Raw genomic sequence first — 16,721 nt, 5'->3', positions numbered from 1 at the left:
TGAACTAGAACTGAACTAGAACTGAACTAGAACTGAACTAGAACTGAACTAGAACTGAACTAGAACTGAACTAGAACTGAACTAGAACTGAACTAGAACTGAACTAGAACTGAACTAGAACTGAACTAGAACTGAACTAGAACTGACTAGAACTGAACTAGAACTGAACTAGAACTGAACTAGACTGAACTAGAACTGAACTAGAACTGAACTAGAAACTGAACTAGAACTGAACTAGAACTGAACGAACGAACTGAACTAGAACTGAACTAGAACTGAACTAGAACTGAACTAGAACTAGAACTGAACTAGAACTGAACTAGAACTAAACTAGAACTGAACTAGAACTGAACTAGAACTGAACTAGAACTGAACTAGAACTGAACTAGAACTGAACTAGAACTGAACTAGAATTGAACTAGAATTGAACTAGAACTGAACTAGAACTGAACTAGAACTGAACTAGAACTGAACTAGAACTGAACTAGAACTGAACTAGAACTGAACTAGAACTGAACTAGAACTGAACTAGAACTGGAACTGAACTAGAACTGAACTAGAACTGATCTAGACTGAACTAGAACTGAACTAGAACTGAACTAGAACTGAACTAGAACTGAACTAGAACTGAACTAGAACTGAACTAGAACTGAACTAAAACTAAACAAGAACTAAACTAAACTAGAACGAAAGTGGAACTGAACTAGATAATTATGAAAAGCTTTACAAATCTATGCTATTTCTTTGCTCTCAACTGCACCACATCTAAATTAAGTTAACATATTAAATACAAACAGCTATTGAACGCTTTAAAAAAAGCCCCCAAAATCGGCTTTTATATTACAATAAACGGAAGCCTAAAATAATCATTAAATAGCAAAAAAAATCCAAACAAAAATTACTGCAGTTCATTAAGTAAATCCAAAAAAATCCCTAAAAAATTAAATGGAATTAAATAAGAAACATTCCAAACAAAAGAAACAATTGTCATTAGTTACAAGAAAAAAAAAAAGAAACTAAAAGTAAAATTTAAGTGTGACTATTTCTTATTAACTTTATTTTTTTGTTAAATAATTTACCAAATTTTTCTCCAACAAAAAACAAAAAGAAGATCTTCATCTCGAAAAGTATTGATTGCATTATTGGTTTTTAACTATTTTTTCGTTGGGTTGGAATGGCGGCGGCAACGGCAACAGCAAAAGTATTGAAATTGTTAAAATGTTGTTGGTATTCGAGTGAGTGGTTGGATGGTTGGTGCCTGATGCTGTGAGGATGGTACTGGCTGGTTGTGGTGGTGGCATGTTATTTGTAATAATATTTTTGGTATGATTTTGGAATGTTTATAATACATACATATATGTGATTACAATACATATGTACAAGTGAATGGTGGTAGTACCACCAACAAAATCAAACCTAAAACTTAAAATCTTATTTCAAAATCATTACGATTTTAAAGATGTTGTCTAGATTTTTTGCTCGATCATTATTATTGTATATTTTTGTAAATTATTTTACAAAATTATAGTGATGACAGCTTAGTTTCTTTTTATTTTTAATTTTTAAAAATATTGAAGGTCATTTGTTGTAAGTTAACATGTAAGTTTGTAGACAGTTTCTTCTTTGGAGTTTTTTTTTTCTTCGCTTTAATTATACAATTGAAATCGACTTTTTATAAATGTCTATTAACGGGTACTTTTTGATGAGCAATGGATGTCAAGTTACAACAATTATTTTTGTATTGAACGCTATTTCCGGGATTTTAAATATGTTGAAATGTAAATTTTTAATTATCATTTTTGAAGAGAATATTTTAAGAATCATGTGAAGTAAGAGTGATTTGAAACGATCTCTTTGTAATTTTAGTAATTAAACACTTGTAATTTATTCCCAAAATAACATTAGTTATAAACTGGGAAGATAAACTGGGAATGTCAAAGAAACTCTTCTATATAATCCAGATTATAATCTTTTCTATAGACTATTTTATTGTCCTGAGTTTTAGATCAGTTCAAGTGCAGCTTTAACACAGATCTAGTTCAGTTCTAGTTCAGTTCTAGTTCAGTTCTAGTTCAGTTCTAGTTCAGTTCTAGTGCAGTTCTAGTAGTTCTAGTTTCTAGTTCAGGTTCTAGTTCATTCTAGTTCAGTTCTAGTTCAGTTCTAGTTCAGTTCTAGTTCAGTTCTAGTTCATTTCTAGTTCAGTTCTAGTTCAGTTCTAGTTCAGTTTAGTTCAGTTCTAGTTCAGTTCTAGTTCAGTTCTAGTTCAGTTCTAGTTCAGTTCTAGTTCAGTTCTAGTTCAGTTCTAGTTCAGTTCTAGTTCAGTTCTAGTTCATTCTAGTTCAGTTCTAGTTCAGTTCTAGTTCAGTTCTAGTTTCAGTTCTAGTTCAGTTCTAGTTCAGTTCTAGTTCAGTTCTAGTTCAGTTCTAGTTAAGTTCTAGTTCAGTTAGTTCTAGTTCAGTTCTAGTTCAGTTCTAGTTCAGTTCCAGTTCAGTTCTAGTTCAGTTCTAGTTCAGTTTCTAGTTCAGTTCTAGTTCAGTTCTAGTTCAGTTCTAGTTAAGTTCTAGTTCAGTTCTAGTTCAGTTCTAGTTCAGTTCTAGTTAAGTTCTAGTTCAGTTCTAGTTCAGTTCTAGTTCAGTTCTAGTTCAGTTGTAGTTCAGTTGTAGTTCAGTTCTAGGTTCAGTTCTAGTTCAGTTCGAGTTCAGTTCTAGTTCAGTTCTAGTTCGGATATTGCTCTGATCTAGTTCCGTTTTAGTTCAATTCTTGTTAAGTTCTAGTGCATTTCTAGTCGATGTCCTTTAGTCCAAACCAATATTATCTGTCGTTAACCCAAACTTGTGTAGAGTGTCAAAAATTATTAACTATCGAATATAACATTAATATTTTTCTTAAATATTGATCGTGTATCATAAACCATTTATGATTTAATACATTTTTATAAATTTAACAAAAATTTTATTATTTATTCAGCTCCGGTAGCTGTTTGAACTTGTCATGTACAAAATTTGAAAAAAATGAATGTCGGTCGTATAAATGTACAATCGTAAATGTACATATGTATGATAAATAGCGTTGGTTGCAAGTGAATCCAAATGATTCACTGATGTAAATTCCCCCTGTCACCTAAAGAAAAAAAAAAGATCCATATCCGCTTGTTTGTACTCTGTCATACTAATAAATATTTGCACGTTATATTTTAGTAGTTTGTATTCTTAAACGAGAATGAATTTTGCTAAAAACATACAAATTATATATTTTTAGACTTAAATATAAAATGATAAAAAGATGTGCAAAAAATGAAATAAAATAAAATTGTAATAATAAAAAGTATCTACGATTATTTGATGGTTGTTTAGATGCGATGAGTAGAGAAGAAGTCAAGTGTTTTTTTTTTTGCAGTTGTGGTGGACCTTCTTCATTTTTATATTATCCGCTCTAGCTTCTTCTGCGGGCTGAGTGGCTGGCAGAAGTAGAAGTTTATTCATTCAATGATTTATTACAAGTCAAGTGTTTTTATGCACATACCAACCGAATGCGTGGTTGGTCATCATCATGGTCCAACCAACAGTCGAAGTTGAGTACTGGTCGAATTGTTTTTCTTTGATTTGTTTAAAACTATTTCAGTTTCAAAAGTTGTCTTTGTTTTTGGAGGTAGATGCCACAAAATGTTAAAAGGTTAATTGGCATGATTTGTTTTTTCATGGAACTTTTTGTTGGTTTTGCGATTTTTGTCGTTCGTGCCTTCTTTTTGCTGCTATAAAGATGAGCAGCGAGCGGTAATTGTTGTTTGTTTTTAGTTTTAGAGTCACTTTTGGCCATTTGGTGTGGATCGTTTGTTTGGCCGGTTGTTCATCTTCTTTAATATTTTATGTCCATATATGACGTCTATTAAGTGCGTGTTGTTTTTAGGAGTCTTTATTTCTTGTATTTTTTTATCGTTTCGTTTTTATTTAATATAGTTAAAGTGTTGTTACGTTTATTAATTAAAAAAATATTTATTTTTATTATATTTTTTTCTTAGTTTTGCTTAAACATAAAAATTAGTTGTATTTAGTTGATTTTGTAGTTTCTTTTTAAGTATGTTAATTAAATTTATGAGTATAAGTGTAGTTGTTTTAGTAAAAACGTTTACTTTACGCACGTTTCTTAACTAAATAAATGATTGTGTGAAAAATTAAATTTTAAGTGTTTAGAAGTCATGCCGTTGTAACGACAAGTTTCCTTGTCATTTGCTATGGGAAATGTGTCATTGCAAATAATTTTCAAGATTATTTTTTCCAAGTGCAATTCTTATATAGTTCGGTGATAGATGTACAGTTACAAGTTCATGTTTAAAAAGAAAAAATAGGAAATTAAGGGTATTTTCTTAACCCAAAAGTAGAGTATAGTCTCGATTATAAACAGACTATAGTTTCGGTTGTAGAACGGGCTTTATTCTGGACTGAATTAGAACTAAACTAGAACTGAACTAGGACAGAAATAGAACTCAACTAGAACTGAACTAAAGAAGAACAAGAAAATAACTAAAACAGAACTGGAACATAATTAGAACTGAACTATAAGATAGAACAGAACTAGAAAAGAACTAGAACAGAACTAGAACAGAACTAGAACAGAACTAGAACAGAACCAGAACAGAACTAGAACAGAACTAGAACAGAACTAGAACAGAACTAGAACAAAACTAAACAAAACTAGAACAAAACTAGAACAAAAACAGAACAAAAACAGAACAAAAACAGAACTAGAACAGAACTAGAACAGAACTAGAACAGAACTAGAACAAAACTAGAAACAAACTAGAACTGAACTAGAAACTGAACTAGAACTGAACTAGAACTTGAACTAGAACTGACTAGAACTGAACTAGAACTGACTAGAACTGAACTAGAACTGAACTAGAACTGAACTAGACTGAACTAGAACTGAACTATAACTGAACTAGAACTGAACTAGAAACTGAACTAGAACTGAACTAGAACTGAACTAGAACTGAACTAGAACTGAACTAGAACTGAACTAGAACTAACTGAACTAGAACTGAACTAGAACTGAACTAGAACTGAACTAGAACTGAACTAGAACTGAACTAGAACTGAACTAGAACTGAACTAGAACTGAACTAGAACTGAACTAGAACTGAACTAGAACTGAACTAGAACTGAACTAGAACTGAACTAGAACTGAACTAGAACTGAACTAGACAGAACTAACTAGAACTGAACTAGAACTGAACTAGAACTGAACTAGAACTGAACTAGAACTGAACTAGACTAACTAGAACTGAACTAGAACTGAACTAGAACTGAACTAGAACTGAACTAGAACTGAACTAGAACTGAACTAGAACTGAACTAGAACTGAACTAGAACTGAACTAGAAACTGAACTAGAACTGACTAGACTGAACTAGAACTGAACTAGAACTGAACTAGAACTGAACTAGAACTGAACTAGAACTGAACTAGAACTGAACTAGAACTGAACTAGAACTGAACTAGAACTAAACTAGAACTGAACTAGAACTGAACTAGAACTGAACTAGAACTGAACTAGAACTGAACTAGAACTGAACTAGAACTGAACTAGAACTGAACTAAAGAAGAACTAGAACATAACTAAAACAGAACTGAAACAGATTTAGAACTGAACTATAAGATAACTATAACAGAACTAGAACAGAACTAGAACCTGAACTAGACAGAACTAGAACAGAACTAGAACAAAACTAGAACAGAACTAGAACAGAACTAGAACAGAACTAGAACGGAACTAGAACAGAACTAGAACAGAACTAGAACAGAACTAGAACAGAACTAAAACAGAACTAGAACAGAACTAGAACAAAACTAGAACAGAACTAGAACAGAACTAGAACAGAACTAGAACAAAACTAGAACAGAACTAGAACAGAACTAGAACAGAACTAGAACAGAACTAGAACAGAACTAGAACATAACTAGAACAGAACTAGAACAGAACTAGAACAGAACTAGAACAGAACTAGAACAGAACTAGAACAGAACTAGAACAGAACTAAAACAGAACTAGAACAGAACCAGAACTGAACTAGATTTATAAGTGAACTAAAACAGAACTGGACTATATAACAATATGTAGTTTTAACTATATATAAAGCAGTCTACAGTCTGAACTACAGAACTTAGTCTGGACTGTTCAATAGCCTATGGTCCGGACTGTTCAATAGTCTATAGTCTGGACTATAGGATACAATATTAGAAAATGTGAAAATTAAATGTTTGTGTTTTATACTAAAAAAAAGTATGTTAACCTGAAAAAAAAATTCTCATTGACCCCGACGTGATTTGAACACGCAACCTTCTGATCTGGAGTCAGACGCGCTACCGTTGCGCCACGGAGTCATATATTTACCGTTTGTTAATGCCGTTATACGAGACACCACGCAATAAGCGCATGTCCATAACTATAAATAAATATACCTCGACATAAAGTGGTGAATTATCTAAAAAACTCAACATAAGAGGGGAAATTTTAACAATAAGTGGTCAGAGTAAATGTATGCACGCAATCACATACAAAATTTCGTTTCTTAACAAAATTGATAAAGTAATTATTATTTTTTTTTTTTTGGAATAATGAAAATAACATGATTTTTCTTGTTGTGCCGGTTGTTTTTAATATGTTTTGTTTATTTTTTTCTTTTTAAAGAAGTAATTTTATTATAAAGATTTTTTTGTTCAAAATATTATTGAATGCGGGGGGCGTGAACTATTAAAGCCATCATGTTCAAAAGATTTTAAAACAATTAAAAATGTTGACAGATTTTTTAAAAATTCCCATATAATGTACCCTTCTATTTTTGTTTAATAATAGATTTATTACCATTATAAAGGAGTTATCAATTTGTCCGATATTATTAAACCTTTCACCTGTCATAACTTTATTTATTTTATAAGATTTGGTCGTAAATCTAAAAGGCGAATGTCAAAATTGTTTTCTTTACATTTTATTGTAACATTTTTTTAAGTGTTTTATCTCTTTTACCCAAAATTTGCATTAATTTAATCATTTTTTTAACATGTTATTTTTAAATTCCTCAAAATATTTTAAATTCAATTGTTTTGACCTAAATTTTATTAATTGGTTTTTTATTAACGTGTGAGGTAGATTTTTTAATGGTTTTAATAAAATTATCTTGATTTTGTTCCTATTTTTTATAAGATAACTTTCGATTTTTTGGTTTACATTTGAAAGATTATCTTAAAAGGGTGACAAACTAAACAAGAAAATTAAGTTTTAAAATTGAATAGAAATTTAAAATTATGAGGAATCAACTTTTATATAAACCATTCCAATCATTCAATAATACCGCTAATTGTGTAATTTATTTGCCCGTTGAGTGCCCCTCCTGTTGTTGCAATTTGTTATCTGAATACAGTTTAATCACCTCTATTGAGTTGAGTTAAAATTACAGATTATGCTTCTGCATTTAAATTCGAAATTAATTAATAAAAAATTGATTAATAAAATGATACGTATGCGAGCACGTACCATAATAAGTATTAAAAACTTTTTAAAGTGCATAATGCCTACCGCCGTGAAATTGGATTTATTTATCAAAAACTAAAAATTTATTTAATTTTTAGTGAACTCTACAAAATGGTTGTTATGTTATGTGATTTACAAGGTTTGTAACTTGATATTTTAGGACAGTTTGTAGAATTGATTATCGATTTGTTTAAAGAATACACTAACGTCCCGACTATCGATCAGACAATAGTCTAGGCTATAGATTAGACAACAGTCATCACTATCGATCAGATTATAGTCTTCACTAGGGATCAGAACTGGCTGTTTTGTGGACTATATAATAGAACAGAATATAATTTGGTTGTTTGTATGTAGTCTCGATAGTTCCAGTTTGATCTGCTTCAGATCTAGTTTAGATCTAGTTCAGTTCTAGTCTAGATCTAGTTCAGTTCTAGTTTAATTCTAGTTCAGTTCTAGTTCAGTTCTAGTTCAGTTCTAGTTCAGTTCTAGTACAGTTCTAGTGCAGTTCTAGTTCAGTTCTAGTTCAGTTCTAGTTCAGTTCTAGTTCTAGTTCAGTTCTGGTTCAGTTCTAGTTCAGTTCTAGTTCAGTTCTAGTTCAGTTCTAGTTCAGTTCTAGTTCAGTTCTAGTTCAGTTCTAGTTCAGTTCTAGTTCAGTTCTAGTTCAGTTCTAGTTCAGTTCTAGTTCAGTTCTAGTTCAGTTCTAGTTCAGTTCTAGTTCAGTTCTAGTTCAGTTCTAGTTCAGTTCTAGTTCAGTTCTAGTTCAGTTCTAGTTCAGTTCTAGTTCAGTTCTAGTTCAGTTCTAGTTCAGTTCTAGTTCAGTTCTAGTTCAGTTCTAGTTCAGTTCAAGTTCAGTTCTAGTTCAGTTCTAGTTCAGTTCTAGTTCAGTTCTGATCAGTTCTAGTTCAGTTCTAGTTCAGTTCTAGTTCAGTTCTAGTTCAGTTAGTTCAGTTCTAGTTCAGTTCTAGTTCAGTTCTAGTTCAGTTCTAGTTCAGTTCTAGTTCAGTTCTAGTTCAGTTCTAGTTCAGTTCTGGTTCAGTTCTAGTTCAGTTCTAGTTCAGTTCTAGTTCAGTTCTAGTTCAGTTCTAGTTCAGTTCTAGTTCAGTTCTAGTTCAGTTCTAGTTCTCAGTTCTAGTTCAGTTCTAGTTCTAGTTCAGTTCTAGTTCAGTTCTAGTTCAGTTTCTAGTTCAGTTCTAGTTCAGTTCTAGTTCAGTTCTAGTTCAGTTCTAGTTCAGTTCTAGTTCAGTTCTAGTTCAGTTCTAGTTCAGTTCTAGTTCAGTTCTAGTTCAGTTCTAGTTAGTTCTAGTTCAGTTCTTGATCAGTTCTAGTTCAGTTCTAGTTCAGTTCTAGTTCAGTTAGTTCAGTTCTAGTTCAGTTCTAGTTCAGTTCTAGTTCAGTTCTAGTTCAGTTCTAGTTCATTCTAGTTCAGTTCTAGTTCAGTTCTAGTTCAGTTCTAGTTCAGTTCTAGTTCAGTTCTAGTTCAGTTCTGGTTCAGTTCTAGTTCAGTTCTGGTTCAGTTCTAGTTCAGTTCTAGTTCAGTTCTAGTTCAGTTCTAGTTCAGTTCTAGTTCAGTTCTAGTTCAGTTCTAGTTCAGTTCTAGTTCAGTTCTAGTTCAGTTCTGGTTCAGTTCTAGTTCAGTTCTAGTTCAGTTCTAGTTCAGTTCTAGTTCAGTTCTAGTTCAGTTCTAGTTCAGTTCTAGTTCAGTTCTAGTTCAGTTCTAGTTCAGTTCTAGTTCAGTTCTAGTTCAGTTCTAGTTCAGTTCTAGTTCAGTTCTAGTTCAGTTCTAGTTCAGTTCTAGTTCAGTTCTAGTTCAGTTCTAGTCATTTCTAGTTCAGTTCTGATCAGTTAGTCAGTTCTAGTTCTAGTTCTAGTTCCAGTTCTAGTTCGTTAGTTCAGTTCTAGTCAGTTCTAGTTCAGTTCTAGTTCAGTTCTAGTTCAGTTCTAGTTCAGTTCTGGTTCAGTTCTAGTTCAGTTTCTAGTTCAGTTCTAGTTTAGTTTTAGTTCAGTTCTAGTTCAGTTCTAGTTCAGTTCTAGTTCTGTTCTAGTTCAGTAATAGTTCAGTTCTAGTTCAGTTCTAATTCAGTTCTAGTTCAGTAATAGTTCAGTTCTAGTTCAGTTGTACTTTTTTACAGTTCTCTACAATTCGTCTTGACCGTCCCCTTAAACATCATACCTTATATCTACCATTGTCTATTTTTCCACACTTTAATCATCAGGGGCAGGCCTCTCATCAGATTTGTTTTTCTTTATTTCGTTCCAATAAAACCGATAATAAATCATCCATTTATTAAGGCATTTAACAGCAACATTAAACAAAATTTAAAACTTGTTAACATTTTTAACAAATTATGCCGAAAAAAAGAGGCGGCTTAAAATCAAATACAAATAAAATCAACTACAACAAAAAAAATGCAAATTATGTAGTAAATATTTTTTTCTTTTTTTACACCACAAAGCGTTACAAGTTTGTTTTTTCTCTCGCTTTGTGTTAAAACTATTTAGCCCTAAGGCTATAATAATTTTTATTGGCTGTTTTATGTTTTTCTTACCAATACAATAATTTTAAGCTAAAAGTTTTATTGGTTTTAAAGACTTTAAGAAATAAACTAGATCTTAAAAAGTAAAATCGAAAATTATAATTTGAACTAAAAATTTTGTGTTACCAAGAGTCAACAACAACATCATCATCTTCCTTTCTATTATGTGAGAGAGTACTTTTCAATTTTAACATGATTTTATTATTATATTATGATTATTGTTTTTTGCTTATAATTAGAGCACATAATATTTATGTTGTAATATATTTTTTGGTAAATTTTTACATATTTTTGTTTAAGGTTCACTGTTGCTAGAGATGTTTTATAAATGTAATAAATCTTAAATTTTGGTTAAAAAGATGTTTCCTACTTCTGCATTTTAAAATGAGCAACAGTGGTTACATGGTTTACTATTAGTGTCGACTGTAGGACATACTATAGTCTGAACTAGAACTAAAAACTGAAGTAAACTGAACTAGAACTGAACTAGAACTGAACTAGAACTGAACTAAAACTGAACTAGAACTGAACTAGAACTGAACTAGAACTGAACCAGAACTGAACTAGAACTGAACTAGAACTGAACTAAAACTGAACTAGAACTGAACTAGAACTGAACTAGATGAACTAGAACTGAACTAGAACTGAACTAGAACTGAACTAGAACTGAACTAGAACTGAACTAGAACTGAACTAGAACTGAACTAGAACTGAACTAGAACTGAACTAGAACTGAACTAGAACTGAACTAGAACTGAACTAGAACTGAACTAGAACTGAACTAGAACTGAACTAGAACTGAACTAGAACTGAACTAGAACTGAACTAGAACTGAACTAGAACTGAACTAGAACTGAACTAGAACTGAACTAGAACTGAACTAGAACTGAACTAGAACTGAACTAGAACTGAACTAGAACTGAACTAGAACTGAACTAGAACTGAACTAGAACTAGAACTGAACTAGAACTGAACTAGAACTGAACTAGAACTGAACTAGAACTGAACTAGAACTGAACTAGAACTGAACTAGAACTGAACTAGAACTGAACTAGAACTGAACTAGAACTGAACTAGAACTGAACTAGAACTGAACTAGAACTGAACTAGAACTGAACTAGAACTGAACTAGAACTGAACTAGAACTGAACTAGAACTGAACTAGAACTGAACTAGAACTGAACTAGAACTAAACTAGAACTGAACTAGAACTGAACTAGAACTGAACTAGAACTGAACTAGAACTGAACTAGAACTAGAACTGAACTAGAACTGAACCAGAACTGAACTAGAACTGACTATATTACAATCTATAGTCTGGACTATTAAAGAATCTGTAGTCTGGACTATAGAAGAATCTATAATCTGGAATATAGAACAATCTATAGTCTGGAATATAGAACAATCTATAGTCTGGAATATAGAACAATCTATAGTGTGCACTATAGAACAATCTATAGACTGGACTATAGAATAATCTATAGTCTGGACTATAGAAGAATCTATAGTCTGGACTATAGAAGAATCTATAGTCTGGACTATAGAAGAATCTATAGTCTGGACTATAGAAGAATCTATAGTCTGGACTATAGAACAATCTATAGTCTGGATTATAGAACAATCTATAGTCTGGACTATAGAACAGTCTATAGTCTGGACTATAGAACAGTCTATAGTATGGACAATAAAGCAATCTATAGTCTGCACTACAGAACAGTCTATTGTCTGTCTGTCTGTATGTCTGGACTATACAGAAAACAGTATATAGTCTGTCTGGACTACAGAACAGTCTATGGTCTGTCTGGACTATAGAACGGACTATATTCTGGACTATAGAAGGCAGTGTATTCTGGACTATAGACATACTAGTGACTTCATTTAAGTGAAGTTTAGGTCAATTGTGAAAAAAGTAAGATTATTTTTAGAATTCACAAAAATTACAAAATCTTGTAGTACATACTTACACATGTAACAAAACATTAGCTAAATTTTCATTCATTCATACAACATGTTGCTTGCACACTGTTCAACGAACAACAATTTGTCGCTGTCATTGGACGCATTTAACTCAATTTTTTTTTCAGTTGTTATTTTTAATAGTTTTTATGTCTCGAAAACTTGTAAAAAAAAGGATGATCACGATTTTTGACACATATTATTTGAAGCTTTTTTTAAAATTTACAAAAATGTTTTTGTTTACTAGAAGATGAAGCAGAAAAAAACGTACTAACGCAATATATTTGTAATTTGTTGTGTGGATTACAACATTTTTTTTTTTACTGTAAAATATAACTGACTTAAGTGGTTAACTAAATTTGCCAAAAAATAAAATATAAAGAAGTGTATGAATGGCTGTTACAATTTCAACATTTTGTGTGTGTAAGTCTTTAATGGGACTATCAATTAGAGAGACCAATTGCTACAACTGGGCAAATTTAAATGGAAATTTTACAAAATTTTTTAGAAACACTTTTACAAATGGTCACCTTACGTTAATAATAGTTATTATACCCTCATCTTTTACATGTTTTTAAATTTGCCAAAATATGAGCTGTAAAAAATCAAGCAGTAACCCACTAAAGAAAAAAACACCAATTTCTTGTGTAAATATTCCCACATTGATGACGTTTTCAAAAAACGCTTAAAGTCATCATCATCATCTTCATCTGCAGCTTAAATCATCATCTACTTATTTATAACTCAAATAAAAATCAGCCACAGCAAACCACCTGAAGTGTTTACAAATAAACTAAACTCTTGTAAAAATTAAATTTTTATAAACACAAACATCAAAAATTATAGACGAAAAACTAAAAACAAATTTACTACAACGCTTACACAAAAAAACCCATGTTTTCTAAGTACGTGCAACATCATTTTAGTTTAATGCAACATCATCATTTTGTTGCCGAAAAAAATCAAAAAAATAATTTTCCAGCATTTACAATTCCCCTCCTCTCCCCCCCCCAAAAAAAGTTTAAACAATACAACTATAAAAAAATATATATAAACCAAACCAATTATTTGAAAACTATTAACACCATTTTGCTTTCGTCTTCTCTACAGAATTTTTTTTTTATTTTTTTTTCTTGTAACGTTTTGTTTTAAGGAGTCCGTCTGTGGATCTTCTCCATATTGTATGATGGTAGAGTTTAAAATTTATGAATTTTACAGTGACCCCCTGGTTGGCTTTAAATAATAGTAATAAAATAAAATAATGATAATAATGATTGTTAATGTCGTAATGTATAACATCACGTAACAACTGTAAATTGATTATAATTTTTCTATATGCTTCGAGTACCCTACAGTCAGCTGCAAAGGGATAAGGAATTGATTTGAATATGGAATAATCTACAGTCAAGGCTATAGACTATTCTATAGTCAAGACTAATCTATAGTACAGACTATAGACTATAGTTCAAAACTAAGCTATAGTCCAAACTATAGACTATCCTATAGGCCAGACTATAGACTATGCTATAGTCCAGTCTAAAGTCTATGATATAGTAAAACTATAGACTATGCTATAGTCCAGACTATAGACTGTTCTATAGTCAAGACTATAAACTATTCTTCAGTCCAGACTATAGGCTATGCTATAGTCCAGACTATAGGCTATGCTATTGTCCAGACTATAGTCTATTCTATAGTCCAGACTATAGACTATTCTATAGTCCAGACTATAGACTATTTTATAGTTCAGACTATAGACTATTCTATATTCCAGACTAGACTGTGCTATAGTCCATACTATAGACTATTCTATAGTCCATATTATAACCTATGCTATAGTCCAAACTATAGACTATGCTATAGTCTAGACTATAGACTATGCTATAGTCTAGACTATAGACTATTCTATAGTCCAGACTATAGACTATTCTATAGTCCAGACTATAGACTATTTTATAGTCCAGACTATAGACTATTCTATAGTCCAGACTATAGAATATTCTATAGTCCAGACTATAGACTATTCTATAGTCCAGACTATAGAATATTCTATAGTCCAGACTATAGACTATTCTATAGTCCAGACTATACACTATTCTAAAGTCCAGACTATAGACTATTCTATAGTCCAGACTATAGACTATTCTATAGTCCAGACTGTGGGCTATTCTATAGTCCAGACTGTGGACTATTCTATAGTCCAGACTGTGGACTATTCTGTAGTCCAAACTTTAGACTATTCTATAGTCCAGACTATAGACTATTCTATAGTCCAGACTATAGACTATTCTATAGTCCAGACTATAGACTATTCTATAGTCCAGACTATAGACTATTCTATAGTCCAGACTATAGACTATTCTATAGTCCAGACTATAGACTATTCTATAGTCCAGACTATAGACTATTCTATAGTCCAGACTATAGACTATTCTATAGTCCAGACTATAGACTATTCTAGTCCAGACTATAGACTATTCTAGTCCAGACTATAGACTATTCTATAGTCCAGACTATAGACTATTCTATAGTCCAGACTATAGACTATTCTATAGTCCAGACTATAGACTATTCTATAGTCCAGACTATAGACTATTCTATAGTCCAGACTTTAGACTATTCTAGTCCAGACTATAGACTATTCTATAGTCCAGACTATAGACTATTCTATAGTCCAGACTATAGACTATTCTAGTCCAGACTATAGACTATTCTAGTCCAGACTATAGACTATTCTATAGTCCAGACTATAGACTATTCTATAGTCCAGACTATAGACTATTCTATAGTCCAAACTATAGACTATTCTATAGTCCAAACTATAGACTATTCTATAGTCCAAACTATAGACTATTCTATAGTCCAAACTATAGTCTAAACTATAGACTATCCTATAGTCCAGACTATAGACTTTTCTATAGTCCAGACTATAGACTATTCTATAGTCCAGACTATAGTTTCAGTCAGTAATATTGTAGCACACTCACTAATCGCTTCTGCTTTTATTGTTTTTTAACAAAATTTACATTTTAATTATTTTCTGTAATTTTTGTCAAAACATTAATGTCAAAATCATAACTTTAAAATTAGTTAATTAAACATTTTGTGGCATTTTAATGACTGCTATACCAATAGCTCTTTTAATGGTTTCTTTTTCAAAAGTCCTCATGACAATAATTTATTAATATTTAGTGTCAAAATAACAATGTGAGGTAAAATGCTTGACAATATTAAACATAATTTTATTTTCCAATTAGAATGTTATAACAGAAATCGAAAATATGAACATATTATGCAATTATTTATGTCCATAGAATTAGTGTTTTAATTGGTTACTAGGTGATAGAAGTTTAGTTAGTTAGACTACGTAATAAGCTTATCTGGTTGTTATTGATTGTCCTGTAGGAAGGTCCTCTTTCCAAAATAAATCCCTATTTTTTTTTGCCTGATTTTAAACTCTACCTGTTATAGGGTAACTGTTTAAATTAAACAAAAAATGAAAGGAAATCTATTGCCTTTAAAAATTCGAAATATTTTTTTTTTTCAACTCAAGCAAATTCCTTTACATTATTGCCAATCTATTGTCAAAAAAGCTGCTTAGCGCAAAATAAACTATAAATTTTTCATAAGATTCTCATGAACGCGTGCAGTTAAGAGTTATAAATTTGATTAATTAATCTTGTTACAAATTTTTAAAAATAATAATTAATAATAATAATCTGGACTGTGGAACGGACTAAAGTCTGTGCTGTGAAATAAGCTTTAGTATGGACTATAGAACAACTATAGTCTGCACTGTATAATGGACTATAGTCCGAAAGATAGAATAGTATATAGTCAGGACTATAGATCAGACTTTCTATAGGACAGACTATAGGCTGGACTAAAGAACAGACTATAGTCTGGACTATAGAACTGACTATAATCTGGACTATAGAACGGACTATAATCTGGACTATAGAATAGACTATAGTCTGGACTATAGAACAGACTATAGTCTGGACTATAGAACAGACTATAATCTGGACTATAGAACAAACTATAGTCTGGACTATAGAACAGACTATAGTCTGAACTATAGAACAGACTATAGTAGTCTGGACTATAGTACAGACTATAGTCTGTTTAATTTCAACACCTACTTACTCATAGACGTACTTAACTTATTTGCCACCACTCAAATAGTATGGACTATAGAACATACTATAGTCTGGACTATAGAACAGACTATAGTCTGGACTATAGAACAGACTATAGTCTGGACTATAGAACAGACTATAATCTGGACTATAGAACAAACTATAGTCTGGACTATAGAACAGACTATAGTCTGAACTATAGAACAGACTATAGTAGTCTGGACTATAGTACAGACTATAGTCTGTTTAATTTCAACACCTACTTACTCATAGACGTACTTAACTTATTTGCCACCACTCACTCTTTTATTTTGAACAAAAATTAAGATGTTTTCAAGTGGAAAACAGATTGTAAAACAACAGCAGTAGAAGCAACAAAATTAATTAACTTAGCAACATTTAATACAAATAAACTAAAAAACTAACAAGAACAACTATAAAAAATATAACAAAAAACAAAGTAGTAGAAATACTATAAATGGAAATGTAAATTATGTTAAAACTTGAAAAAGTGCAATTTAACAACTTAACACAAATGTTTTTTTTTTTTTATAAAATTTTCT

General features: G+C 31.2%; 1 non-coding gene across 1 annotated transcript; it reads right to left on the bottom strand.

The window, feature by feature from the left end:
* Positions 1-6,307: 6,307 nt before the first annotated feature.
* Trnaw-cca lies at positions 6,308-6,379 on the bottom strand. The gene has a single exon. It is a non-coding gene; the product is annotated as a tRNA-Trp (tRNA).
* Positions 6,380-16,721: the final 10,342 nt, after the last annotated feature.

Source organism: Lucilia sericata, unplaced genomic scaffold, assembly GCF_015586225.1.
Source record: "Lucilia sericata isolate MDLA Ls3-8-SP2 unplaced genomic scaffold, ASM1558622v1 Contig001357F_arrow, whole genome shotgun sequence".
Lineage (NCBI taxonomy): Eukaryota > Metazoa > Arthropoda > Insecta > Diptera > Calliphoridae > Lucilia > Lucilia sericata.
This window is presented reverse-complemented; position numbering and strand designations above follow the sequence as displayed.